Source organism: Balaenoptera borealis (assembly GCF_965194805.1).
Source record: "Balaenoptera borealis genome assembly, chromosome: 2".
Lineage (NCBI taxonomy): Eukaryota > Metazoa > Chordata > Mammalia > Artiodactyla > Balaenopteridae > Balaenoptera > Balaenoptera borealis.
Window position 1 is genome coordinate 80,421,922 of NC_138867.1, and position 27,882 is coordinate 80,449,803.

At 34.6% G+C, this 27,882-nt stretch overlaps 1 long non-coding RNA gene across 2 annotated transcripts in view; it reads left to right on the forward strand.

Moving 5' to 3' along the window:
* Positions 1-27,882, forward strand: part of LOC309622542 — a 608,620-nt gene that overhangs the window by 106,005 nt on the left and 474,733 nt on the right. The window contains exon 2 of one of the 2 annotated variants that reach the window (XR_014240954.1): positions 15,384-15,499. This is a non-coding gene — a long non-coding RNA (uncharacterized lncRNA). Of the gene's footprint in view, positions 1-15,383; positions 25,981-27,882 lie in introns of those variants that run through there. The other variant, XR_014240955.1, reaches the window with a different exon arrangement.

Genomic DNA, 27,882 nt, shown 5'->3' on the forward strand with positions numbered 1-27,882 from the left:
GGTGATATGTTTAACTTAATAGAAGGTGTTTTATTATATGTGGTGGTAGTGATGTTTTTCACTAACTGTGCTGTGTTAAATTCCATCTTGAATAGTAAGCATTTAGTCCATGTACTGCTGGAATACACCCTGGTCCTATAATCCTTTAAAGACAAATTGGATGGTATAAATATAGTACAAATCTGACCAGACCTGGGGGTATTAATTATATTTTACTTAACTCAGTTTAATGAACTCAAACTCAGATAAACATTTCTAAATTGCCATTTTCATGGAAAGTGATTACACAAGATTGGTAATTATATGAGATGCTATAGTTTATTAGATTTGTTGTATATGAGAATGACTGAAGAAAATGGAGTTTTATTTTCCATGTTTCATGACATATAATGTATACTACCGTCATACCTTAAAACCTTATTCTTATGTAATTTAAAACTATTTGTACTTGTATAAAAATTTTAAATGGAGGTAAAAATGACATATAGTTAGATGCCCAGATATTAAGTGTACAGTTCAATAAGCTTTGACAATTGTAAGAACCCAAGGAACCATCACCCAACCATAGACTGACACTGTCCAATAGATTTTCTATGATGGTGGTAATGTTCTATATCTGTGTTGGCTAATGTAGTAGCCACTACCCACATGTGATTTTTGAGCATTTGAAATGTGGCTAGTCTGACTAAGTAACTGAACTTTGAATTTAAAAAAAAATTTTTTTTTTCATCTTGATCTTTTGTTAGCACTTTTATGAATTCATCAGTTTTCCACAAGAGTTCTGAAAATGCTTATTCATTCAGTTCAGCAGAATAGTCAGTTACCACAAACCTGTACTTGTCAGAGTCTTTTCCATGAATTCCTTGAAGATGAAACCCTTTTATAGGAACATTTTTGCAAAAGCATCAGAGTACACCCAGAACTGTCTGTAAATGATAAAAGACTTAAAAATGACCACGGTTAAGATTTGATGAAAGTTCATACTAATGTAGTTGACAAGGAAATTTAGTTATTTCTGAGCTATACATTTTAAAATAATAACTAGAATTATGACTTATAACATTATACCAGAACATATAAGATTTTTAGGTATTTCATGTAATGTCTGAAACACTTATATTAACATATTTCCATAAAAATAACCTAAAGAAAGTTTAGTATTAGTTATTTTAAAAAAAATTTTTAATTTAATTTTATTTATTTTTTTATAGAGCAGGTTCTTATTAGTCATCAGTTTTATACACATCAGTGTATACATGTCAATCCCAATCACCCAATTCATCACACCACCACCCCCACCACCCCGCAGCTTTTCCCCCTTGGTGTCCATATGTTTGTTCTCTACATCTGTGTCTCAACTTCTGCCCTGCAAACCGGTTCATCTGTACCATTTTTCTAGGTTCCACATACATGTGTTAATATACGATATTTGTTTTTCTCTTTCTGACTTACTTCACTCTGTATGACAGTCTCTAGATCCATCCATGTCTCAACAAATGACCAAATTTCGTTCCTTTTTATGGCTGAGTAATATTCCATTGTATATATGTACCACAACTTCTTTATCCATTCGTCTGTCGATGGGCATTTAGGTTGTTTCCATGACCTGGCTATTGTAAATATTGCTGCAGTGAACACTGGGGTGCATATGTCTTTTGAATTATGGTTTTCTCTGGGTATATGCCCAGTAGTGGGATTCCTGGATCATATGGTAATTCTATTTTTATTTTTTTAAGGAACCTCCATACTGTTCTCCATAGTGGTTGTATCAATTTACATTCCCACCAACAGTGCAAGAGGGTTCCCTTTTCTCCACACCCTCTCCAGCATTTATGGTTTGTAGATTTTCTGATGATGCCCATTCTAACTGGTGTGAGGTGATACCTCACTGTAGTTTTGATTTGCATTTCTCTAATAATTAGTGATGTTGAACAGCTTTTCCTGTGTTTCTTGGCCATCTGTATGTCTTCTTTGGAGAAATGTCTATTTAGGTCTTCTGTGCATTTTTGGATTGGGTTGTTTGTTTCTTTAATATTGAGCTGCATGAGCTGTTTATATATTTTGGAGATTAATCCTTTGTCCGTTGATTCTTTGCAAATATTTTCTCCCATTCTGAGGGTTGTCTTTTCATCTTGTTTATGGTTTCCTTAGCTGTTGAAAAGCTTTGATGTTTCATTAGGTCCCATTTGTTTATTTTTGTTTTTATTTCCATTACTCTAGAGGTAGATCAAAAAAGATCTTGCTGTGATTTATGTCAAAGAGTGTTCTTCCTATGTTTTCCTCTAAGAGTTTTACAGTGTCCGGTCTTACATTTAGGTCTCTAATCCATTTTGAGTTTATTTTTGTGTATGGTGTTAAGGAGTGTTCTAATTTCATTCTTTTACATGTAGCTGTCCAGTTCTCCCAGCACCACTTATTGAAGAGACTGTCTTTTCTCCATTGTATATCCTTGCCTCCTTTGTCGTAGATTAGTTGACCATAGGTGTGTGGGTTTATCTCTGGGCTTTCTATCTTGTTCCATTGATCTGTGTTTCTGTTTTTGTGCCAGAATCATATTGTCTTGATTACTGTAGCTTTGTAGTATAGTCTGAAGTCAGGGAGTCTGATTCCTCCAGCTCCGTTTTTTTCCCTCAAGACTGCTTTGGCTATTCGGGGTCTTTTCTGTCTCCATACTAATTTTAAGATATTTTTTTCTAGTTCTGTAAAAAATGCCATTGGTAATTTGATAAGGATTGCATTGAATCTGTAGATTGCTTTGGATAGTATAGTCATTTTCACAATATTGATTCTTCCAATCCAAGAACATGGTATATCTCTCCATCTGTTGGTATCATCTTTAATTTCTTTCATCAGTGTCTTATAGTTTTCTGCATACAGGTCTTTTGTCTCCCTAGGCAGGTTTATTCCTAGGTATTTTATTCTTTTTGTTGCAATGGTAAATGGGAGTGTTTCCTTAATTTCTCTTTCAGATTTTTCATCATTAGTGCATAGGAATGCAAGAGATTTCTGTGCATTAATTTTGTACCCTGCAACTTTACCAAATTCGTTGATTAGCTCTAGTAGTTTTCTGGTGGCATCTTTAGGATTCTCTACGTATAGTATCCTGTCATCTGCAAACAGTGACAGTTTTACTTCTTCTTTTCCAATTTGTATTCCTTTTATTTCTATTTCTTCTCTGATTGCTGTGGCTAGGACTTCCAAAACTATGTTGAATAATAGTGGTGAGAGTGGACCTCCTTGTCTTGTTCCTGATCTTAGAGGAAATGCTTTCAGTTTTTCACCATTGAGAATGATGTTTGCTGTGGGTTTGTCATATACGGCCTTTATTACATTAAGGTAGGTTCCCTCTATGCCCACTTTCTGTAGAGTTTTTATCCTAAATGGGTGTTGAATTTTGTCAAAAGGTTTTTCTGCATCTATTGAGATGATCATATAGTTTTTCTTCTTCAATTTGTGAATATGGTGTATCACATTGATTGATTTGCATATATTGAAGAATCCTTGCATCCCTGGGATAAATCCCACTTGATCGTGGTGTATGATCCTTTTAATGTGTTGTTGCATTCTGTTTGCTAGTATTTTTTGTTGAGGATTTTGCATCTATATTCATCAGTGATATTGGTCTGTAATTTTCTTTTTTTGTAGTGTCTTTGTCTGGTTTTGGTATCAGGGTGATGGTGGCCTCATAGAATGAGTTTGGGAGTGTTCCTTCCTCTGCAATTTTTTGGAAGAGTTTGAGAAGGCTAGGTGTTAGCTCTTCTCTAAATGTTTGATAGTATTCACCTGTGATGCTATGGGGTCCTGGACTTTTGTTTGTTAGAAGATTTTTAATCACAGTTTCAATTTCATTACTTGTGATTGGTCTGTTGATATTTTCTATTTCTTCCTGGTTCAGTCTTGGAAGGTTATACCTTGCTAAGAATTTGTCCATTTCTTCCAGGTTGTCCATTTTATTGGCATAGAGTTGCTTGTAGTAGTCTCTTAGGATGCTTTGTATTTCTGTGGTGTCTGTTGTAACTTCTCCTTTTTCATTTCTAATTTTATTGATTTGAGTCCTCTCCCTCTTTTTCTTGATGAGTCTGGCTAATGGTTTATCAATTTTGTTTATCTTCTCAAAGAACCAGCTTTTAGTTTTATTGATCTTTGCTATTGTTTTCTTTGTTTCTATTTCATTTATTTCTGCTCTGATCTTTATGATTTCTTTCCTTCTGCTAACTTTGGGTTTTGTTTGTTCTTCTTTCTCTAATTCCTTTAGGTGTAAGGTTAGATTTTTTATTTGAGATTTTTCTTGTTTCTTGAGGTAGGCTTGTATAGTTATAAACTTCTCTCTTAGAACTGCTTTTGCTGCATCCCATAGGTTTTGGGTCATCGTGTTTTCATTGTCATTTGTTTCTTGGTATTTTTTGATTTCCTCTTTGATTTCTTCAGTGATCTCTTGGTTATTTAGTAATGTATTGTTTAGCCTCCATGTGTTTGTGTTTTTTACGTTTTTTTCCCTGTAATTCATTTCTAATCTCATAGCGTTGTGGTCAGAAAAGATGCTTGATAGGATTTCAATTTTCTTAAATTTACTGAGGCTTGATTTGTGACCCAAGATGTGATCTATCCTGGAGAATGTTCCATGCACACTTGAGAAGAACGTGTAATCTGCTGTTTTTGGATGGAATGTCCTATAAATATCAATTAAATCTATCTGGTCTATTGTGTCATTTAAAGCTTCTGTTTCCTTATTTATTTTCGTTTTGGATGATCTGTCCATTGGTGTAAGTGAGGTGTTAATGTCCCCCACTATTATTTTGTTACTGTCGATTTCCTCTTTTTGAACTTTTAATTCTATTTAATTTTAAATAATTTAAATTTAATTCAAATGGCCACTTGTGTTAATGCCTAAAGTATGGGACAGGGCACTCCTAGGTAGTTCTCAACTGCGATTCTAAGAGAGAATTAAACCCTAATGCTGATGGCACACAGTATTTCTGATGAATTAACTTACCTCCTGTTCGTCTAGAATGGTACTAGCTGTCTATCATTTTTAGGAGAATTAGGAAAATGTAACTCAAATTATGTTTTGTAATGTTTCATTCTCTCACAGTACTCAGTTGAGAAGGGCTGTCCTAAGAAGTTTCCTCATTTCCCTTTTCAGTCAGTACCACACTAATGTCAACCACAATTCTTTTGTTTATCTCCATTTATTATTCTTTCTTGTTCTTTGACTTCATATAGATGGAAATATACAGTGCATTTTCTTTTGTGACGGTCTTCTGTCACTCAATATAATGTTGTATGTGTCAATAGTACATTCCTTTATATTGATATGTATCATGTAATATGTATATTGTGTCAGCTTACCAAAATTTATTTACGCATTCTCCAAATGTGTCCATTTAAGTGCTCAAATTCATTGGTATAAAATTTTTCATGACATCTGTTTGTTATCTTTTAAATGTCTGTAGTATCTGTAATGATGCCATTCTTCCATTTTTGGCAGTATACTTAATGGGTCTTGCTAAGACCTTATCAATTTTATTAAAGAAACAACTTTGACATTCTTGATTTTCTCAATTTTTTAATTTTAGTTATTTCTGCTTTTATTTTTATTATTCTCTTGTTTTACTTATTTTTTCAACTAAAACCCATTAAAACTAAGTCTAGTATTCCTCCTGACTTTTATTTTTTATGTAAATTCTTAGCTATGTTTGAAATACCAGTTCTTTGCATTTTAAAAATTGATTCTGCAGACATTCATTGAGCATCTGTCTATTCCATGAAAGGTACTAGGATAAGCAACAGTGAAAAAGATGGATGTAGTTCTAGCCCTTTTGCATTCACAATTCTGTTGAGCAGGTAGATATGGGAAAAGAAATGGCAAGGATGATAAGTACCATGACAGAGAATTTCAGGGAAATCTGGAAGTTTATAATAGGGGACTTACACAGACTGGGGATTTGGGAAAAGCATCCTGACCTCAGACACAAATGTAGCTAGGAGTTAGTTAGAGGAAGGAGGAGGAGATAGGAGAAGACTCCAAACAGGAGTAACAGCTTGTACAAGACACTAGAGTGAGAAGGAGCATGGTATGGTTGAGCAACTAAGGAAGGCCAGTATGGATGGAATGTGGAAATGGGAAGGAATGCAGATTGGGGTGAAACTTTAGGAGACAGGGAAATATCATTTAGTGTTATAGGCCATGTGGATGATTTTAGCTTTATCTTGACTAAGGGTAGTGGGAAATCATTGAAGATTTATAAGCTGAGGAAATACATCTAGTTTACGTTTCACTAATGTCTACTCTGGTTACTGTGGATGTGTGTTGGGTATAGACAGAAGGCAAATATTGATGAGTAAAGACTAAATGGGAAGCAATTGTAGGTGAGACATGATGTGATATGGATTACAGTAGGTTCAAAATTCCATTCTGGGATTCCAGCTTGCCCCAGTAACTAGTTCCTGTTAAAATAAAACTCAAAATGATGTAATACCATGACTATTATAAAATATTTTCTTTGAGCTGACACTCCTTTAGAGCAAGATGTATTCGGCAGTCTATTTCTTTCATCTTATAAGTGTTGAATATAAAGGGCTAAAATATGAGAGTAACACTTTTATTCCATATTGTGACAAGTTGGACTGGGGTGACTGTAGAATATGGGTCACCTATAAAGTTCAGCTTTACAAGTTTGACTTTTATGTGTGAAGAATACTTCTGAAATACAAAGAAGAAGAAAAACAAATTCTATTCTGTGATGAGAACTTCAAATGCATAATTTTTCTGAGAGCTTCACTTTTATATGAAACTTTTAATATTTAAAGTTGAAAAGGAAAGTTTTCAGTGTTTCAAGCCTTTAATAAAAATAGCTTTTTCAAATAAGTTTTGAATGTGAATTTAAGCATTAATGTAATTTTTAAATTTTCAAAATTTAATAATTATACTGGCATAAAATTCAGTTATTCATGCATATACCTTAGGTGTCTATATTCATCTGTCTGTCTACTATCTATGCACCTATCTACCTATCTGCATCTATCTTAAAAAGGTGTCAAAAAGTTTGTCATTAATGATTATTTAATAATGTGCTGGGAAGAAATAAGATTTCGACAATATATTTACATTTTAAAGTTGTTTTAATTTGATTATTTGCGACTTTAACAAATTTTTTTACTTGTTCTTTTAAATAGAAAACTTATAAGTATTGAATATCATTTGAATGACTGTTTTTTCCTTTCTGAATATCAACTGGGAATATCTAGCTTAGTTTTATTTAGAAAAAGTAGAAGTTAAGTAGATTAATTTTCTCAGTGGGATTTATCATCAGGAATAAATTAAAGCATAGAGTGAATGGTCAATTTAGATTGGTCCTCTGTACTGCGGTAGCTTTGATCAGACTTCCAGATTTCATTTATATTGTCAACTTTTTAAAAATTTAGGTGCAGGTAATTAAACTAGTTATATTTTTCAGTCCATGGCTTATTCTTCTCATTTGTTCATACAGAGCTTCCTTCCTTTCTTTCTTTCTGTTATCTCTCACACCTCATTTTCATTTTCCCCTCCTTGGAAACTGTTTTAATCTTTTAAATCCATATATTTTAATTTAAATACATCCCTCCAAAGCATACTGTTTTGTATGCATATATTCTTAATTTAATGAGTAGTATTATATTCTACTTTTTGTTTTATTTCTTTTTACAACTGAGCCTTCTTTTTTGATATTATTCATGTTGCTACTTGTACATCTAATGTAGCTTCTAACTGCTGCATGCTATTCCATGGTGTGTGTAAGAAACTTGGAAGGACTTCTTAAACTTAAAGAGCAAGCATGGTTAACATTACCTCAATTAAACATTCTGTTCAATAAAGAACTTTTTAGACAACATTAACTAACTGAAAGTGGAAAGATATTTGCAAAATCTAATAGCAACATACAAGTGACTCTTGCAAATCAACTAGAAAAATTCACCCCAGGAAAAAGATCAAAATAGATAAACATGAAATTTAAAGAAGAGCAAACTTATAAAACTAAGATGCATGTAACAAGGTGGTCAAAATAATGAGTAATATAAGAAATGCAAATTAAAGCAACATTGAGCAATGACCTTAAATCCTTAGACTGGCAAACATTAGAAAGACGGGTAATAGTAACTGATATATGAAAACATAAGAACACTATTGCACTCCCGGTGGTAGTGGAGAGCAATGCAGCATGGCTGATTCAGATGAAGTACAAGTGTATCCTATAAATCCATCATTCTACTTCTGAGTACGTATCTCAGGAGAATTGAGAGGACATGCATAGAGATTTTCTCTGTAGAAACATTGATGGAGGCAAGAGTTGGAAGCAGCCTGGATGTCTGTCACCTGGACAGGGATAGATGAACCTGGATGCCTATCACTGGATGGGTGGGTATGTGGAGCATATGGGTATTCAAATGCCAGCCATCATAAAGGAGTGCTGTGATACTTAAAAGAGTTTGTATTTTTTTTTTACTTTAAATTTGAAGTTACTAGAAGGGCTCATGAGCCACTTAAGAAAATGAAAGTGCTAAATGTGGAATTTAAAAAAACAAAATCAAAAAACCAAATTCATAGATACAGAGAACAGGTTAGTTGTCGCCAGAGGTGGTAGGTGGGAGGTTGGGCAAAATGGGTGAAGGGGGTCAAAAGGTACAAACTTTCAGTTATAAAATACATAGTCATGGGTGTAACATATAGCATGGTGACTATAGTTGATAATACTGTATTGCATATTTGGAAGTTGCTAAGAGATCTTAAAAAAATAGAATTGTGATGGATGTTACCTAGACTTATTGTGATGATCATTTTGCAATATATACAAATACTGAATAATTATGTTGTACGTCTAAAACTAATATAACTAATGTTATATGTCAATTATATAGCCATTAAAAAAAGAAAGAAAATGAAAGTGGAACTTTACCAAATTTTTAAAGGCTGAAGGCTAGAGGATAAGGGCATGGTTAAGGACACCAGGAATCTGCCCCTTATCTTCAAATAATTTCTAAATTAAAAAAATACATGCAGGGCTTCCTTGGTGGTGCAGAGTTTAAGAATCCGCCTGCCATTGCTGGGGACATGCGTTCGAGCCCTGGTCTGGGAAGATCCCACATGCTGTGGAACAACTAAGCCCATGCACCACAACTACTGAGCTTGCGCTCTATAGAGCCTGCGAGCCACAACTGCTGAGCCCATGTGCTGCAACTACTGAAGCCTGGGCGCCTAGAGCCTGTGCTCCGCAACAAGAGAAGCCACCGCAATGAGAAGACCGCGCACTGCAACAAAGAGTAGCCTCCACATGCCGCAACTAGAGAAAGTCCGCCCGCAGCCATGAAGACCCAACGCAGCCAAAAATAAATAAATAAATAAATTTTTAAAAAAAGAGAGAGAAAAAAATACATGCAGAGCACTTAATAAAGTCTACTAGTGTTAAAAGAATTACAACTAAAAATTCAGTCTCCTGCTGTATTTCTTTTTATTATCAAAACATTCCTCCCTGTGGCAACCACTTTCAACTCTTATATGTATTTTAAAATATTTCCCTCCATATTTTAAAATTATGTACTTATACTGCTCTCTCTTAATACATTAATTTCATATATTTATTTAAACTTGAATATGCTATTTCAGCTTTTCTATTTCAAGGATTTGTGCTATATTGCATCCCTCTTTTCCCAGTTTATAATATGATTGCATATTATAATTTTTGGTTACATTAATATTTAGAGTTTTTATTCTTATGATGTTTTACATATTGTTCTCTGCTGAGTCAATTAGTGTACTAGGATAATGAAATTGGATGCATTTGGCTAATTATAGAGAACTTGACTACACTGTGCCTTAAAAAATAGGGATTCAATTTTACTCAGGTAATAAGAAGTCCAGTGATAGAATGTTCAGTGCTGATATACAGGCTCCACTATGCCATTAGAGACATAAATTCCATTCTGACTTTCCAGTTCTTCTCATGTGGCTTTTGTATCATGCAGGTCACCTCTAGGTTGCAAGACACATGCTTTATTTCTAGGATCTCGTCTATATTCAGGCAGCAAGAAAAGGAAAGGAAAAGGGCAGAAGCCATGTGCTTGCTACATCTTCTTTCTTCTGTTTTCTAGAAGCTCCACTTAACAATGACTTACGTCTCATTGGCCAGAGCATCATCACATGGTCCCCCTTTCTGTTGGATATTGGCCTTCATCAATCGGTCCTTTCATTTTCTTTTCTCTCCTTTTGTTCATCTCCTTTCTTTTTGTTCTAATTTCCAATAAATCTTCCAAATTTTATTTTTTTGAACATGCTATTTTTTTTCTATTTTTTTCTGTCTTATTTTTAATTTATAAGAACTTGTTTTTGTGCTTTCTTCTTTGTTTGTTTTTTTTAAAATAGCCATCCATATCTTATCACATTGATACAATTTTTTCTCTATCTGAGGATATTGAAGCTTCTTTGAAGCTTGCTGCTGCACTTTGTGTTGTTTGCGTTTCCTCAGGATTCCCCTGTTTTAACTGCTTCTTTAGGTTTTCTTAAATATCCTTAAGTATGAGGTACTAAATAAGCTATTGGGTATATTGGGTACATGGGTGGGGTTTTCTGATTGATGGGCTTCATTATTAGGTAACTTTCTTTTATTGGAAGGCTCTAAAATATCAATAGATATCTGTAAGGCTAGTTAGATTCTCTAGAGGAGGATTCTTCAGTAGTCTGCTTGGTAGTATAAGCCTGGTTGCTGGCTTTCAGGAAGCTGATAAGACAAGATGGCTGTAGGTTACAGTGTTCACTAAGCATACTTTCATTTAATATCGTGTTTTCAGTCTTGTACTTTACACACTCCTTCCTCCCCTCACGCCCACTACCCACCATGGTGCCTGGTATCTCTGAATCTGTTGCCTCTCTGGTTCAATAGGTACAGAAAAGACTGGCTGATTTTTGCTCATCTCTTTTTTTGTGATTTGATTGCTGTATTTCGTTCCTTAGTTTCATAGGCTCTTAAACATTTTTTGACAACAGATAACCCAGTCCATAATCTATCTATACATACTTCTGAAATAAAAGTTTTATGAAACAATACTTCCTATGCATGGTACACTCTGGTATTTTCTCTTCTTTTTCTTCCAATGCAATAAAGTGTTGTGAACCATTAAACTGATTTCACAAACCCTAATGCATCAAAACTTGCAGTTGAAGACTTTGCTTTGGAAGAATAAGCCATTTTTTGTCTTGATTGTCACTCCCTTAACCACTGACACCCAGAACTGACTTCTCATTTAGTACTTTTCTTTGTTTCTACCTTGATCATTAATACCACCCATCTCTATGCCCTCATCATCTTATACCTGGTACCTTGCTAACTGGTCTCCCTGACTACAGTCTCCTTTCTCCAATTCACTTTAAGTATGTCTCTCTTAGTCTCTACTCTTCTAATACATAGCATCTAGCATGTTGCTTCTGAAATCAGTTTTTTAAAAAAAATTTTCCAAAGCTTCATTGAAATCCTATTACCTGTCTGCAGACAGAAGGAAACAAAGTCGTTTTATGCTCAAACTCACCGTCCAGTGGTTGATATGACACAGCTGAAGAACAATGCAAACAAAATGTCCTGAGTGTTGCAACACTGAGAGAAAGATGTAACTGATCTGTTGTCAGTCCGAAATCAGTTTTTAACAAATGCTTTCTGAAGGACTGAAAGCTTAAATTACCTAGGGATTTTTTTCAATAAGAGAATTATATAAGATAATCCTCAAAATTTTCCAAATTTGATTCTAATCTACTTCACCAGTCTTCTTACCTGCTAGATGAGATAATGCTTGCGAAATATTATGTGTTAGCTAGAATATCTAACCATCATTATTAATCCTGACATACTCTCCATTTGAACTATTGATATGTTTACTCTGCCCATGGTGTGCTTCCTTGAAGTACAGATCTGTCCTTTTTTCTCAGTTTGTCTAAATTTTTAGCTTTGCATCAAATTTTCTTCCTTTGCAAGGCAGTCCTGACCATTCCATCTCTCACTCACCTCTTCTACATTTGGACTTTTTAATTGTTAATTGTTTGAATCTCTCATGTCTTTGTGAATACTAACTTTTTATTATAGAGTGCTTTCTATAGAATGTGCTGTGGAATGATTTTCCTTGGATATAGGGGTTTAAATGCTATGTAAAAGCAAGCAAGCAAACAAATAAACAAACACACAAACCAAGGAAGAAAGAAAGATAGAAAAATAGAAGAAGAAAGGAAAAGAAGAAAACAGTATTTTATGGCCAAATAAATTTGAGGAATTTATGAGTTAAAGTTAGAGAACTTTTCTCGACTGCAGAACTTCTTTATGAACACTACAAATCTCCGGAAGGTAGAAATTATGCATAAGATTCCCCAAACATCAGTCTAAAAGACTATATATCCTTTTTTGGTCATAGCAATCTTCTAGGACTAGGATTCTTTAGAAAGCACTTTGTGTAAATGCTGTCATAGGGCATTATCATTTCACATATACCTACTTCCTTAGTTCCCCTTCACAACATCTATGTGTATTAAATACTGTTACTTTTCCAGTTTAACAAATGAAGAAACTGAGACTTAAAAGAGGCTTAATCATCTGCCTGAAATCACAAAGCCTCTAAGAGGCAGCACTAACATTTGAACTTCTAGCTCCAGAGTCCAGCCTTAGCCTCAAGTGTTCGTCAGAGCAAGGACTTTCGGTGACCTCTCCTACTTGCAAAAGCGGGACTGCTGAGTAGATTCAATGAGATAGGAGATGTAAAGTATGTAGCTCTCAAAAAAGGTTAGCTCCTTCCACCTTCATCTTTGTTCTTGCCATTTAATGTGATATTTAATTATTATTTTTAAAAAAACATGAATATCTAATTTCCTTAAATAGATATCCTTTTTTAAAAAATAGATATCCTTTCTTAGATTCTAAGTGATAGAAGGGCCTTTATTTTATTTTATTTATTTTTTAGAATTTATTTATTTATTTTTGGCTGTGTTGGGTCTTCGTTGCTGCACGCGGGCTTTCTCTAGTTGCAGCGAGTGGGGGCTACTCTTCGTTGTGGTGCGTGGGCTTCTCATTGTGGTGGCTTCTCTTGTTGTAGAGCACAGGCTCTAGGCACGTGGGTTTCAGTAGTTGTGGCATGCGGGCTCAGTAGTTGTGGCACATGGGCTTAGTTGCTCCGCAGCATGTGGGATCTTCCTGGACCAGGGATCGAATCCGTGTCTCCTGCACTGGCAGGTGGATTCTTAATGACTGTGCCACCAGGGAACTCCCCTTAAATAGATATCCTTTACTGAAGAGAAGATTTTATGTCCCTTTTCAAGTCTTTATAAAACCAAATGGATATTTAAAGATTGTTGAATTTTAAGATGTTGCTATTGATATAGGTTATTATTTGGGTATTATAAATACGTTTGAAAATATCAGATTTGCAAAAATTTTTTACATGGCCTGTATTTATTGGTTATGATTTGAAAGAGTAAAACACAGATTAGAGTATCACTGTGCAAATTCTGAGGTAAATTAGATTTTACAAGACTCTCTGTAATTCTAAAATGTTAATTTAAAATATTATTTACTATAATTCATAGTAAATGAATAATAAAGCACACTTGACTGGCCTCCCAACTTTTGAGGGTAGGATTATCATTGTCTCATAAAAGGATGCGATTATGCTTTATTATTATAAACAGATTTATAGGTCTGGATTACATCTTGATTCTCTAACTTAATTTTACTCAAATTCAATCTTTCAGTGCAGCATTCTTGGCCCTTCAAAATATGGTTCAGTGTGCCTTTTAAATTATATTTTCACATTTTTCTTTACTCACTGCTATAATCTCTGGCTCATTATTCTCTAAACATGTCCTCTCCTTTCTTCCTAGCTCTGCTCGTGTTGGTTCTTTTCTCCATTGAAATCATGTGTATTTTACCAGGACTTTCTTAAATTTTATCTTCTCAATTAAGACTTTCTTAATTCTTTCACCTGTTTTTTGAGTTGTAAAAATTGAAGTTGAATTCATATAACAATTTTATGTCAATGTACCAATATTATTCTGTTATATATTATAGCAATATTATTCTGTGATATATATTCTATATCTTCCTCCCATCTCCCACTCTCCACCTACTATCTTACCTTATGCTCTTAGACTCTTAAAGCAAGAGATGAGAACAATAAATGAATCATATTGGTCTTTGTATAATAATAATAACAGCAACAATAATAATGATATCTGAAAATTTTAACTATTTACTAGAGGTAGATACTGTTATATGTGCTGTGGTATAATATTTCTTTAGTCTATACAGATTACAATGACATCAGTAACATTTTTACTCCGTTTTATAGATGAAGAAACTCAGATTAGAGGTTACTTGCCCCAAGGTCATATAGTGGTGGGACCAGCAATTGACCGCAAGTACTAGGATTCCAGAGCATGGATTCAGAATCACTACACAGTCATCTGCTATGTTTACAATAGTAGAAGCTCAATAATTTTTTTTATTGAATTTACATTTTCAAAGAAATATATATTTATATATCAAAGTTTGATGCATCATGGTTAGTCTATTTAACACATGTACTTTCTTCAGAAAGATGCATTTAAAGGATGTCCACAGTATCTTTTTATGAAATATGGTTTTTATGAGAGGGACACTCCATGTAATATAGAAGATTAAACAATATGATTTGAAAAATAAGGGATTTAAATCAGTTGACTATTATACCACTTGAATAAATGACTTTTCAAATCTAAGTTAATAACTTTTCTCATTATGAAGCATTATTCCGTGTGAAAATTATCAGTGGTGCATATTCTTACTGCTTATCACTGACTACTTTTCGGCTAATCTTTTGCAGAATAATCTGAGGTTATCCTCTTGTCTGTTTACTCCAGGCCAGGGAGGGAAAATAGATTTCATTTCAAGGATCATCTTTGTTTATTCAATTAATAGTAGCTGTCTGGAGCACTGAATTGAGAAGGGTTCTGAATCTTTGCCCAGCTCAAGAAAGAGTGATATGATGAGTTAGGAATATCTGATATAAACATGTGTCTGGGAGAGATAGCACAGTGCCTGCCACACTTGCCATTTCTGCTGTAGGCTGTTGTCTTTCAGTGTTCTACAGATATATGTTGGAGTGTAAATGAATTTTGATATTAAGTAAAACTGAATAAAGAAATGCCTGGAATACAAAGAGTGATTTGTTCCCAGCTAGATATTTTGGAATAGGTCACTCTTTATATTACCTTATAATGTATGTAATGGGCAGATTTTTAGCATTATCTCTGTTAATGTTTCTGTCATCATGATATTATGACCAACACATTCCTATTCTACATTATATATCTTGACACTATTTTCTTATCCTTCTTTAAGGTACTGCTTGAAGAACTTTCAACCACTCTTGGTGATGCCAAGGATACATTTTGCTAAAACCGTAATTATGCTTCTGGACCCTTGCCTGGTAAAATGGAAAACATGTAAAACATTTGGTAAGTTTATTAATTTACTATCCAGGCTTTTCCTCAGTTTTTCCTTTTGTATCTACAGAATGGGGTAGTCAATAAAGGTATTGGATTAGAATGTTCACATTCTGTTTGTCCATAATCTTACTTGCTGTTTCCTGGCTCCCTTCAGGTAATACTTCTGCATCTTCATGGTCTTTCCTACATTAATTCTGATAGTAATTACCCCTAAAGTCACTTCATACCTACGGACTTTGATTTTTGTTAAGGATGTTGTCCATGTTTTGAGTCTTTTCTCTTTGGTCTCATTTAAATTATATGACAATTCAACTTGAATATAAAGATAAATGATTACCTCTGTTTTGGGGAGTATCATATACATTGTTTATGCTTATTATAGGCTAAATTATATTTCATTTTCAAATTATACAGCTAATTTGGGTTTTGTTGGAGATATTACAAACCTAAAATGTGCCACAGATCTCTCATTACATGTGTCTCTGCATGGAGATTTTCATCCACATCAACTCATGTCTTTACCTACTATCATCCCATTGACAGAGATCTGCACAGGAATCTCTAACAAGTGATAAACACCTTTAGAAAGGTTTGCCACTTTAATGTCTAAATGACTTTAAGAAACTAAGCTGTAACACTGTTGCTCATGATATAGATTTGTTTTTCACCTAGGGTAATAAAAATTTCAGTAAGTGTTTTGTCACAGATAACTATCATCCTCATCCTACCTTCCACTTCATATATATGTATATATATATAAAATTATGTATGTGAAATTAACTTTGTAATAAAAAAGTTATTCTCATTTTGTAATCAAGGTTCTTAGTTGCAGGCACTTGGACTCACTCTAGCTAGTTTAAACAGAAAGGGATTTATTCAGGGTGATTAACGACCTCACAGGATCATTGGGAGAGCTGAAGTAACATACTCAAAAGAACTTAACTGCTAAGGGAACCTGCTGGGATATTCAACAGGTCAAATGCCCCAGGTTCTTTAATAGGTACATTATAAGGAGAAAAAAGGGATGAAGGAGGAACCTATAGATTAACAGAGATTTAAAAGAAACAGCAAAATTTTAAAAGGGGCCAAGATTAAACTATGGTGTCTAGGGATGCATAATTTTCAAAGACAAACTGAGGCATATTAAAATTTTTAAGAATTTATTTGAGCAAAAATCCATTCTAATCAGGCAACACCAAACTGGAAGCAGTTAGTAGAGCTCCCCAACAGGAGCTCAGGGGAGAGACTTTTATAGAGAAAATGTGAAAGCAAAGTAAGGAGATTATTGATTGGCTACAGCTTAAAGCCTGGCTGTTTGTGACTGGTTGTCCCTAGGTTTCAATTTTGTAAACTTGGGCCACTTACAGGCTACTTATGTAGGCCATGGCATTAGAGTCACTTCAATCTAATGGTCTCCTTGTTTAATTAAACAGTACTTAGGTGATAAAACTATAATGAAACAGAAGGCAGTGGTTGTTATAATCATCAGGATAGTAGTTATATCTGGGGGAGTGGGGGACTTGTTATTGTGTTGGGTTACGTGGAAGGGCTTATGGATGTCTTGCAAAATTCTATTTTATGATCTGGATAGTAGTTATAAGTGAGTTCACCTTAAAATAACTCATTAAGTTATTTATTTATTCTGTTTTTTTGCATATATGTGTTTTAGTTTAAAATAAAGAAGTTGAAAATAAAATTCAAAACAAATAACATATCAACAGCATGTCAGTAGTATCACCTTCTTATAAGAGAGAGATTACTTTTTAAAAGATGCTGTGTTGCACATACCATGTTTTTACTTGGTGAGTTATATTGGAGAACTTTTACATTTGAGTCATACCTAAAACCTATTTTAACATTAATGTACAACACCAATGTACACAGACTAATATAGTGCAAATCTTTGCTTGGATAAAAAACAAATACATATATTCTTCTTCTAATCAAGGTGGGAAACATTAAATGCAAATGAACTGAAATTTTAAATATATAATGAATATGAATGACTATAAAGATTATTGATATTCAAGAACAGGAAATCTTGGCTCAGGTAAAGTGACCTGAATCCAAATGTTTGTTTCTTTGTACCTTTTAGGTGTGGCTAGATAACTCACATAGTAATTGATTTAGATTTAAAATAAACATTATAATGAAACTTTTTTCTGTTTGTCCCATATTTCTTTCCTTCCTCCTCTGGTAACCACCCTCTTCCCTTCAGGGGACCTGGCCCTCTTCTGCTCCCATTCTCTTGAGTTTGCGATGGCAGTACCCTTCCTATTGATCAAGGATCAACCCAGCAACAGGCATGTAACTCAGAGTGGACCAGTCAGAAGCCTTCTCTGGAATTTTATAAATTGACTTTCAAAAGGAGGAGATCTCTCTCTCTCTTTCTCTGCTCTGTGGTCATTTGATGGGTTGATTTGTGTCTAGGGGGGAGAGTTTGCTAACGCTCTAAGAGAAGTGGTTCTGATATCTGGAAAGATAGGGAAGCTGTAGGGTCTAGAAGCATCATTTGAGGTTCCATTTGTATATATGTATATATGATGAATGATGCAAGATTTGCTAATGACAGATAGAAGGTGTTTACTTTGAAGTTAATTTTATATCAAGTTTTACATTTGGAAATTAAGCATCTTTAATTATTAGAAAGGAAAAAAATAGTTATTGTATCTGAGGAGCCCAGTCTACACATGGACCTGAATTAGATGATGAGATTCTGGACTTTGAGATGATTCTGTGATGGGATGAGAATTTGCGGACTCTAGGAGAGGATGAATGTGTTTTGCATGTGAGAGGGAAGTGAATCAGTGGGGCTCAGAGGGCAAACTCTGTTAGGCAACTTTTAAAATGTCTCCCCTGTCTCCTGGTATTCATGTGCTCCTGTAACCCCTTCCTTTTGAGTGTAGGCTAGACCCAGTGACTCTTGTAAAGAATAGTATGTGGAAAAAGTGATGGAATGTCACTTCCTAGGTTAGTTTACAGTAGACTGTGACTTCTGTCTTGCTTACCCTCTCTTCAAAATTATTTTCAACTTTCCCTCATGGTAATAGTTTTGCTATATATTGGTCTTGTGCTGATATTTAGTGAAAGGTGGGGTTTACCACTTGTTTTGGGCTACATTCTCAAACAACCTTACTTGAGGAAGACTGGCCTCACCTGCCAGGTGTGCTTGGGGTCACAACAGGCTTCATCCTACATGGGCCTTGAATTGTCCCTTGTGGACCGCCTTAATCAGAAACATACAAGAAGGGGAACTCTGGAAATGTAAATCAGCCTAGCCAAGTTGACATTGCAAAGCCACCACAATTACTCAGGATATAGTTCATTTATGAGTGACAGGATAAATGCATGATTTTTTCTTTTAATTTACCAATTTTCAAGGTAATGAATTGTTTCCTTATTATCCTCTGAAGTTAACTAATTGTTTTTTAAATTAGCTTTTTATTTTAGAACAGTTTTAGATTTATAGATAACTTGTGAAGTTATTACAGAGTTCCCACATATCCACTCAATTTCTCTCATTAATATTTTACATCAGTATGGTACATTTGGTATAATTAATGAATGAATATTGACATATTAAATAAAGTGCATACTTTATTCATATTTCTTTTTGGGTTTTTTTTCTGTTTGTTTCCTTTTGTTTCTTGTTTCATATCTCATTCAGAATACTACATTATGTTTAGTCATAAGTCTTCTTAGGTTCCTCTTGGCTGTGACAGTTTCTAAGATTTTAATGACTTTTAATGATCTTGTTTTGAGAAGTACTGGCCAAATATTTTGTGAAATGAACATTAGTTGGGATTTGTAATATTTTTTTCTTATGATTTGATTTGGGTTATGTGTTTTTGGGAGCAAGATCACAGAGGTAAAGTGCCATTTTCATCAAATCGTACTTGGGTACATATTATCTACATGACATAATAACAATGTGTCCATTGTCGATGTGGACCTTGCTATCTGGCTGAGATAGTGTTTGGTGGGTTTCTCCATTGTAAAGTTACTCTTTCCTCCTCTTTCCATATTGTATTCCTTGGTAGGAAGTTACTATGCGCAGTCCACGCTTGAGAGGGGAGTTACGCTTCACCTCTTGGAGGGTGGAGTATCTGCATAAATGATTTGGAATGCTGCATGGGAGATATGTTTATTCTTTCCCACTTCTTTATTTATTCAGTTATTTACTTAGATCAGATATGAAATAATGAATATTTATTTTATGCTTTGGTTATAATACAATACTACTTTATTTTATGGTTCAAATTGTTCCAGCTTTGGTCATTGGGAGCTCAAGTCGACTCCTGTGTCCCTTTGAGATAGCTGTGTGTGTATGTGTATGAGAGCACTTCCATACTTTCTGGCACTACAAGAAGCTATAGGCTCATCTTGTATAGTTCTTGCCCCAGTGCTAGAACCAGCCATGACCCCCAGGAGTCCTGGTTCTTTTTATTGCAGAATGGTATTAGAAACCAATATCTGGGGCTAGGTGTGCTGTTGCAGCTGGGGTATCATTGCTTCTAAGCCCTCTCAGCTGATAGAGCACAGACATATATGTGTGTATACTAAGCTGTGTGTGTACACATATCTATAAGAGATCTTTTTGTATACTCACTTATATTTGTATTAAACTAAACACCAGTTCATGCTGATGTCTCAGACTGTAATCCACTACCACATGGCTCTTCTAGACCCCTCCTCTTGCTTATTTGTAACCTACCACTCTAACAATGAGAAACCTGGTTTCTTCCATTCACCATCCATTTACTTAATTGTTCTACTCCAGTATGCATGCATAGCAGTATTAGTATTGTTATCCCATCCCTCTTGGGATATCACTTTATCAACTAGAACACAAATGCTTACATACAATTTCTTTTGCCCCTAATTTTATAGACTCCACTCATTTTCAAAATTACTTAAGTCAGCACCTTCCCCCCAACCCCCTTCGGTAAGTTGTTTCACACATTTGTAATATAGTTAGGTTCTTTTGTCAAGGTTCACTCTTTGTGTTGAATAGTTCAAATGGGTTTAACAAATTTTTAGTGTCTTGTATTCACCATTACAATATCATACAGAATTGTTTCACCTATTTAACCTTCTTCACCGACTTGTATCTCTGGAAACCACTGATATGATTATCATCTCTGCAGTTTTGTCTTTTACAGGTTGTCATATAAATAGAATCATAATGTATGTGGTCTTTTTGGACTGGCTTCTTTCAAACAGCAGTACACATTTAAGGTTCATCTGTGACTTTTCATGGCTTATTAGCTTGTCTCTCTTTATCACTAAATAATATTTCATTGTATATATGTATCAGGACTTTTTATATACATTCACTTATTGAAAAACATCTTGGTTGCTTACAGTTTTTGGTGATTATGAATTAAACTGATATAAATATGTGCACATTTTTGTGTGAATGTGTTTTCAAATCAGTTGGATAAATACTTAGGGGTGTAATTGCTGGATTATGTGATAATACTATGTTTAGCTTTTTAAAAAAAAATCAGCTATAATGGACATGTAACATTATATTTGTTCCAGGAGTACAACATAATGATTTGATATTTGTATGTATTGTGACATGATCACCACAATAAGTCTAGTTAACATCTATCACCATACATAGTTACAAATTTTTTTTCTTGTGATGAAAACTTTTTAAGATCTACTCTCTTAGCAACTTTCAAATACACAAAAATACAGTACTATTAACCAGAGTCACCATGCTATACATTACGTCCCCATGACTTACTTATTTTTAGTAGAAAGTTTGTACTTTTTAATACCCTTCACCCACTTTGCCAACCCCCTTACCGTACCTCTTCTGGCAACCATCAATCTGTTCTCTGTATCCATGAGCTCTTTTTTGTTTGTTTTAGATTCCACATGTAAGTGAGATCATAGAGTATTTACATTTCTCTGTTCAACTTATTTCCTTTAGCATAATGTTCTCAAAGTCCATCCATGTTGTCCCCAGTGGCACAGTTTCCTTCTTTTTCATGGCAGAATAATATTCCATTGTGTGTGTGTGTGTGTGTGTGTGTGTGTGTGTCTGTGTATACACACACACATATATATGTATGTATATGTAGTTTTTTATCCATTCATCCATCAATGCACATTAGGTTGCTTCCATATCTTGACTATTATAAATAATGAGCAAAGTGATTCAGTTGTGTGTGTGTATATATATATATACATAAAATATATATTCTTTTTTATACTCTTTTCCATTATAGTTTATCGTAGGATATTGAATATAGTTCACTGTGCTATTCAGTAGGCCCTTGTTGTTTATCCATTCTATATATGAGTTTGCATCTGCTAACCCCAAACTCCCACTCCATCCCTCCCCCACCCCCCTAAACCATGACATTTTTAATGATAGTCTATACAGGGACAAAGTTTGAATCACTGACTTCCAGGTCCATGGTAGAGTAAAATGGCATTTTTATATAAAATTTCCCAGATATTATATAGCAGGGCATTCTGAGATTATTTCTACCTTCTTAGAGAATTCTACTGGAATTAATTTATTGGGAATTTTTATAAAATTTTATTTTTTCTAAGTAATTTTTATTGGGTAGCATAAAATTTCTTACTCTTCAGGTTTCAAAAACATTTTAGATAGAAAATATGGAGAATAACATGTTGACATGAAAAAAGAAAAGGGCATTTCTAGTTTCCATTGTGTCAAGTGGGTGACCTTTTGAATCTGAACTAAAACAAATTGGCAATGACAGCTTTGAATTTTCACTGATCTCTCCTGAAAAACATTATTGCAAATTGTATCTTAGCAGAAGTGTTTTTTTTAAATAATGAATTATTCATGAAAAATCACTTTATCTCATAGTACACCTGCTGAGAAGGTTTTGCATTGCCTATTAAAGTGTATGCAAAAGCTGTGCAATTAAACCTTCAAAATCAGATTCATTTTGCTTTGCTAATGCCTTATAATGCATCATAGGAAGGGTAATGACAAACATGTATTTATATTCATAGAATATTAAAAAAATAATTAGTACTTGAAAAGGTCATAGAAAAGATCAAAGAATGACTTGCTGTGGCATTTAGCCAGAGGTTGAGGTGGTGAGGGACACATCTCTCTCTCTCTTTTTTTTTTTTTGATTGATGCTCTTGTCCATTGCATTTGTACTCTTAATATTGTTTAGAATTAGTTCATACCTCTGCATACAAGTTTTACAGTGCTTTCACTGATAATAGCCTACAGCAGTAATCACAGAAGATAGGCTTTCACATTGTCTATTCATGAGATTTCTGGCTCTAGTGGGTATCTCATTAGTTGATTAAAAAGGTAGAAGTGGGATCTCATGGCCAGGAGTTTAAATACTGAACAATTTTATTTTGAGGATTTCACACCCTCAAAAGACCTTAGTTTAAAGATCAAAGCAGTTAAAATGCAGGTGAAGTTCTACTATAAAATATATTCCTACAAAAAAATTCTCATTCATAAATATATTTCTATTTTACTGTGGGTAATATGTTGATTCAAAACCTTACATGTTTCTTTTATTTATTGGGCTTGTGTAACAAATCATTTCTCTGGTGCCTGTCCATATAATAGTTATATTTTTATACATGGGCTTCCATTTTATTTGCATTATTATTCATTTTTAATCATTCCTTCATTTATTCAAAAGTAATTATCATGTATATATTATGTTTTAATTATTGCGCTAGGTTCTAGTGGGCAGGAATGAAAGTGTGTCCCTGCGTTTAAGAAGTTCAAGGTTAGTGGAAGAGACAGACATGTAAATTTACAGTTATATTGCAGTTGGATAAGTGCTATGATTGATTTGTGCCCAAAGTGCTTTGGGATCTTAAAAGTGAGGTACCTAATGCCTCCAGGTTTTGGAGGATTGCCAGTAACGACTCTCCAGGGAAAGTTGCAGTTGAGGGTATCTTGAAAGGTGAGAATAAGTTAGCTACATGATAAGGAGGAGGAGGGTATTTTAAGGAGAGAAGACAACATGCATAGAGGCAGGAAACAGCGTGTCATGTTCAGGAAACTGCTTGCACCGTGCCAGTGGGATTATGGTGGGAGATATGATCAGGGGTCTGATTATGTAGATTCTGGTACTCTTGAACTCTTGTCTTTAGTGGATTGGTCAGCCATTGGAGACTTTAAACTGGCAGATGATGATCAGAATTGTAGTCTTAAAAGGTCATTCTAGAGCAAGTGGGGGGGTTAGATTTGAGGAGAGATTTAAGGTAGGAAATTATTATAGTAGTCAAAATTGGGTATGGTAATCCCCCAAATTAGATCAACAGCAGGAAGGATAATGAGGAAGGGAAAGATTTGAAACTTATTTGGAAGTAGAACCAACAGGACATAATGACCAATTAGATTTATGAGATAAAGGATCCAGGAATGACTTAAAACTATTTGGCAAGGTAGATGGTAGTTTCTTTCCAGATGAGATATACAGAAGGAGGAACAGGCAATAGATGAGGTATGCTAAGTTTTGGTCAAGCATTTGGGTTGTACCATAAAATAACAGTGAACTCATCAACAAATTACAAGAGTGGAAAGAACATTGTATTTTGAGGAGACCTGGGAATTATTCCTAGTTCTTGAAAAAGCTGATTGCATAAACTTGTATACCATTTGAATGCTCTGAGCCTCAATTTACCTTCAGCGGCAAAAAAAAAAAAAAAGGCAGGTTGGGCTATGTGGTCTCTAGAAATATTTCAACACTAGAATTTTGATTATGGAAAATTTCCATACCAACAGTCTCAATTAAATACATCTTTTCTCCAAAGTAACCATCTAGAAAGCAATAACACATGAGAATTTTAGGAACCAAGAGGAGAAGGCAAGGGAGTATGTGGCTCTCTGTATGGTAGACTTTTCTTTCACTGGTTTTAAGCAAATTTTTAAACTTACCAATTCACTATAGAAAAGGATGATGATTTCATCTTTATCTCTTAAGAATGCAATGTTATAACGGTGATTAGTGTTACCAAATTTTAATTAAGAATAATTTAGAAATCTAGATATAAAAACTAGACAAATTTCTTACTATAACACTGAAAGAAAAATTAAAATATGTTTAGTTTTATAACTGTATTCAACTTTTAGAGAAATTAGATCAAAATATTAGCATAAGAAGTATAAAGTCCTGATATTTAAATAAAAGTATATTTTCCTATTCTTTATCACTTCTCATTAATTAGTACTTAGATATTTCTTTTTCTGGGCAAATTTTTCTGACCATCCCATCCCGTCCTCTCTTTTTTGATATCTAGGTCTCCTGCCTCAATGTGCCCTATATTCTGTTGTAACACATCACGCATTGCTTTAGGCTTTCTTGGCCACTGCCCTTACTAGATTATGAGATCCTCGAAGGCAGCAACTTTGTCTTCTGTCATCTCTATTTACCCAAAACCTACTATCCTACTGGCACACAGTGAGTGCTCACTAAGTATTGGCCGAAAAAGTGAATAAATAAGTGAATGAATGGATCTTCCAAAGAAGACTTGGTGCATATGTTCTTATTTCACTCCTTTGGCAAAGATTCTTCAACAATCCTAGGAAGGCTACTTGGGATGATGGTGAAATAGTGTGACCAGCAACACCATCTTTATATTGATCACATTTAGCTCTTCCTATCCCTAAGTTCCAGATGACTAGGAATTTTGATTCTGTCAGTAACTTTCTCAATTGAGAGAGGGAATCAGATCGACTTGATTTAAAGTTACATCTTTATAAAACAGGTAATATTACTGACCTGTTACATGCCCCAAATGGCAGGTTTTTCTTTTACTTCTGAGGTTCACAATAGATTATAAGCATATACATTATCAAATTACTTTATTTTAGGTTGATATTATCTTCTAGTTCCTTGTAACTGAAGGCTTCAGTGTTGTAATTTCATATCAAGATTTGGGTACACAAGACACATCAATAAATAATTGAGTTGTTAACTAAATTTAATAATGCTGTCTCTTGCCTTTTTTTATATTATTACTGCTCTGCTAGTTCAGCTCCTTATTAACTCTCATTTCAACAATCACAATAGCTTCCCCACTGAATCCACTGCCCCTTGTCTCTTCCATAGGAAATCTGTCCTTCTTACTGACTGCCAGAGTGATCTCAGTATACATAAGACACAGCAGTATACTCAGAGTATCTCTGCTCAAAAACATTCCTCTTGGGGCTTCCCTAGTGGCGCAGTGGTTGAGAATCTGCCTGCCAATGCCGGGGACATGGGTTCGAGCCCTGGTCTGGGAAGATCCCACATGCCGCGGAGCGACTAGGCCCGTGAGCCACAACTACTGAGCCTGCGCGTCTGGAGCCTGTTCTCCCCAACAAGAGAGGCCGCGATAGTGAGAGGCCCGCGCACCGCGATGAAGAGTGGCCCCCGCTCACCAGAACTGGAGAAAGCCCTCACACAGAAACGAAGACCCAACACAGCCAAAAATAAATAAATAAATAAATTTATAAAAAAAACAAAAACAAAAAAAAACATTCCTCTTCTGGGTTCTTATAAAATAAACACTCCTTAGCTTGGTACAAAGAAAACCAGGTCTGGATTAGGATCCAAATCCAGCTTACCTGTATAGCCTCTTGTTCTATTATATATTGTAAAATCAGTCAAATTAGAATCTCTGAATTACTTAAACATGAGCAACACTTCACTCATGGTATTTTTTAAATTTTAGCTTGGCAATTCCTTTTTTCCACTTTGTCAAAATTCAAATCCCTGCTCAATGCCATAGTACCTGAAAACTATTTTTTGGCTGATTGGCTGATTCATCTATTAAGCTTCTCTTATTCTTTCAGTAAAATGTATCTTCTCCTCATTGGTGTATTCATGATGCTTGGATATCTGTGATATGCTAATCAGTCTGTTACAATACAAATGATTATACACATTTAACTCTTTTGCTAGGCTTTAAGCTCCCTGGGAGCTGACCTTTGTCTTGATGACTTTTGGGTGCACAATGGCATTAAGAGAGGATATATACATACAGCTCCTGGAGTGGAGGCAGAGCCTTTTGGTCTACCTTTCATGATGTGAGATTTCAATTTCAGAAAATATTGCTATTGTTTGTTTTTCCATGGGCCTGGTTGAATCAGTCAATTCATAGTACCCAAACTCACCAGAGAAGGTTTGATAAGTTACAGGGCTAGCTTATTAATTTGTATGGAGATATACTTTGTCTGATATCTGGGGCGTCACCTTCTAGATGCAAAGGAATTGGAAAATGAAATTAGTAACCAGAAGGATGCTCTAAAAAACAGAAGCAAAGGATTTGTGATGGCTTGGGGGAATATTTCATTCAGCCTATGGGAAAGCTTGAAGAAATGATTTACTCTGGTATCGAATATAGCTATCTAGTGGCTGAACAGTTTTTCTTCCAGAAGCAAAATCCCTAGCATTATACGGACCATGATAGACACAAACTTTTCTTCTTTGCTCATGTTGCTTTTTTTTTCTAGATTCTACAGTTCTTTTATTTTAACAAGATAACAATTATCTCAGACACGTTATGGTAAAATTGGTAGCTGCTTCATTCTCTTTCTATATTAGTGAATTGACTCATATTGGAGTTGAGGGGCATATTTGTTAAGGCGACTGACTCTTGGAGATGGGCCAGACTTCTTGCTGAAGATCTGGGGTCCCGGTGGTCTCATTTGCAAACGTATTCTCAGAAAATCAAAGTTTATTATTTCTGGAGATGACTATATTAATCTATTTCATATTGGATCTTCCTTTGCATCTCAGAAGGTGATCCCTGATTCTTGACTGTACCCACTGTGAGGCTTTTAGACCATGGTTATCTTTCCATACCCTCATGGCTCATGGCCCATGAGTTGTGTCTTATACGCCATGGTTATTGAAGAGTCATAAATATAATACTACTAGTTGGTTTATATTTTGAAACAATAAAATAATTACATATAGGTAAAAATAGAAAAACGAAATATGCACTGGTATTTAAACCAACTTTATATGATTTTTCTGAAAGGAGAAGGAATTCTGGGGCAGACCCAGGAATAACTTTCAGCACATTCCTTTTTGCCATATGTGTCACAAAGTTATTTTGCAATTAAGTACACAATTTCTGACTGCTGGAAAGGTTTCCTTAACCTTCCCTTACTGAATCAGTATGAATTTGTTTATGCTTATTTGTAACACCCTCATTGTATGTACTTATTATATTCTCTTGAGCTTTTTGAAACTGTTAAAGGATTTTTGAAGTTGAAGTAGAAGACACCCTTTTTCTCTTGTAACTTTAAAAGGATATAAATATTGCTGATTTGCTTGAAACTAGTTAACATATAATAAGTAAGCGTTTGTTTTTACTTATAGTTTGATCAGGAATATCAGTAGTAACATAAAGTAGAGAAAACCCCTTGA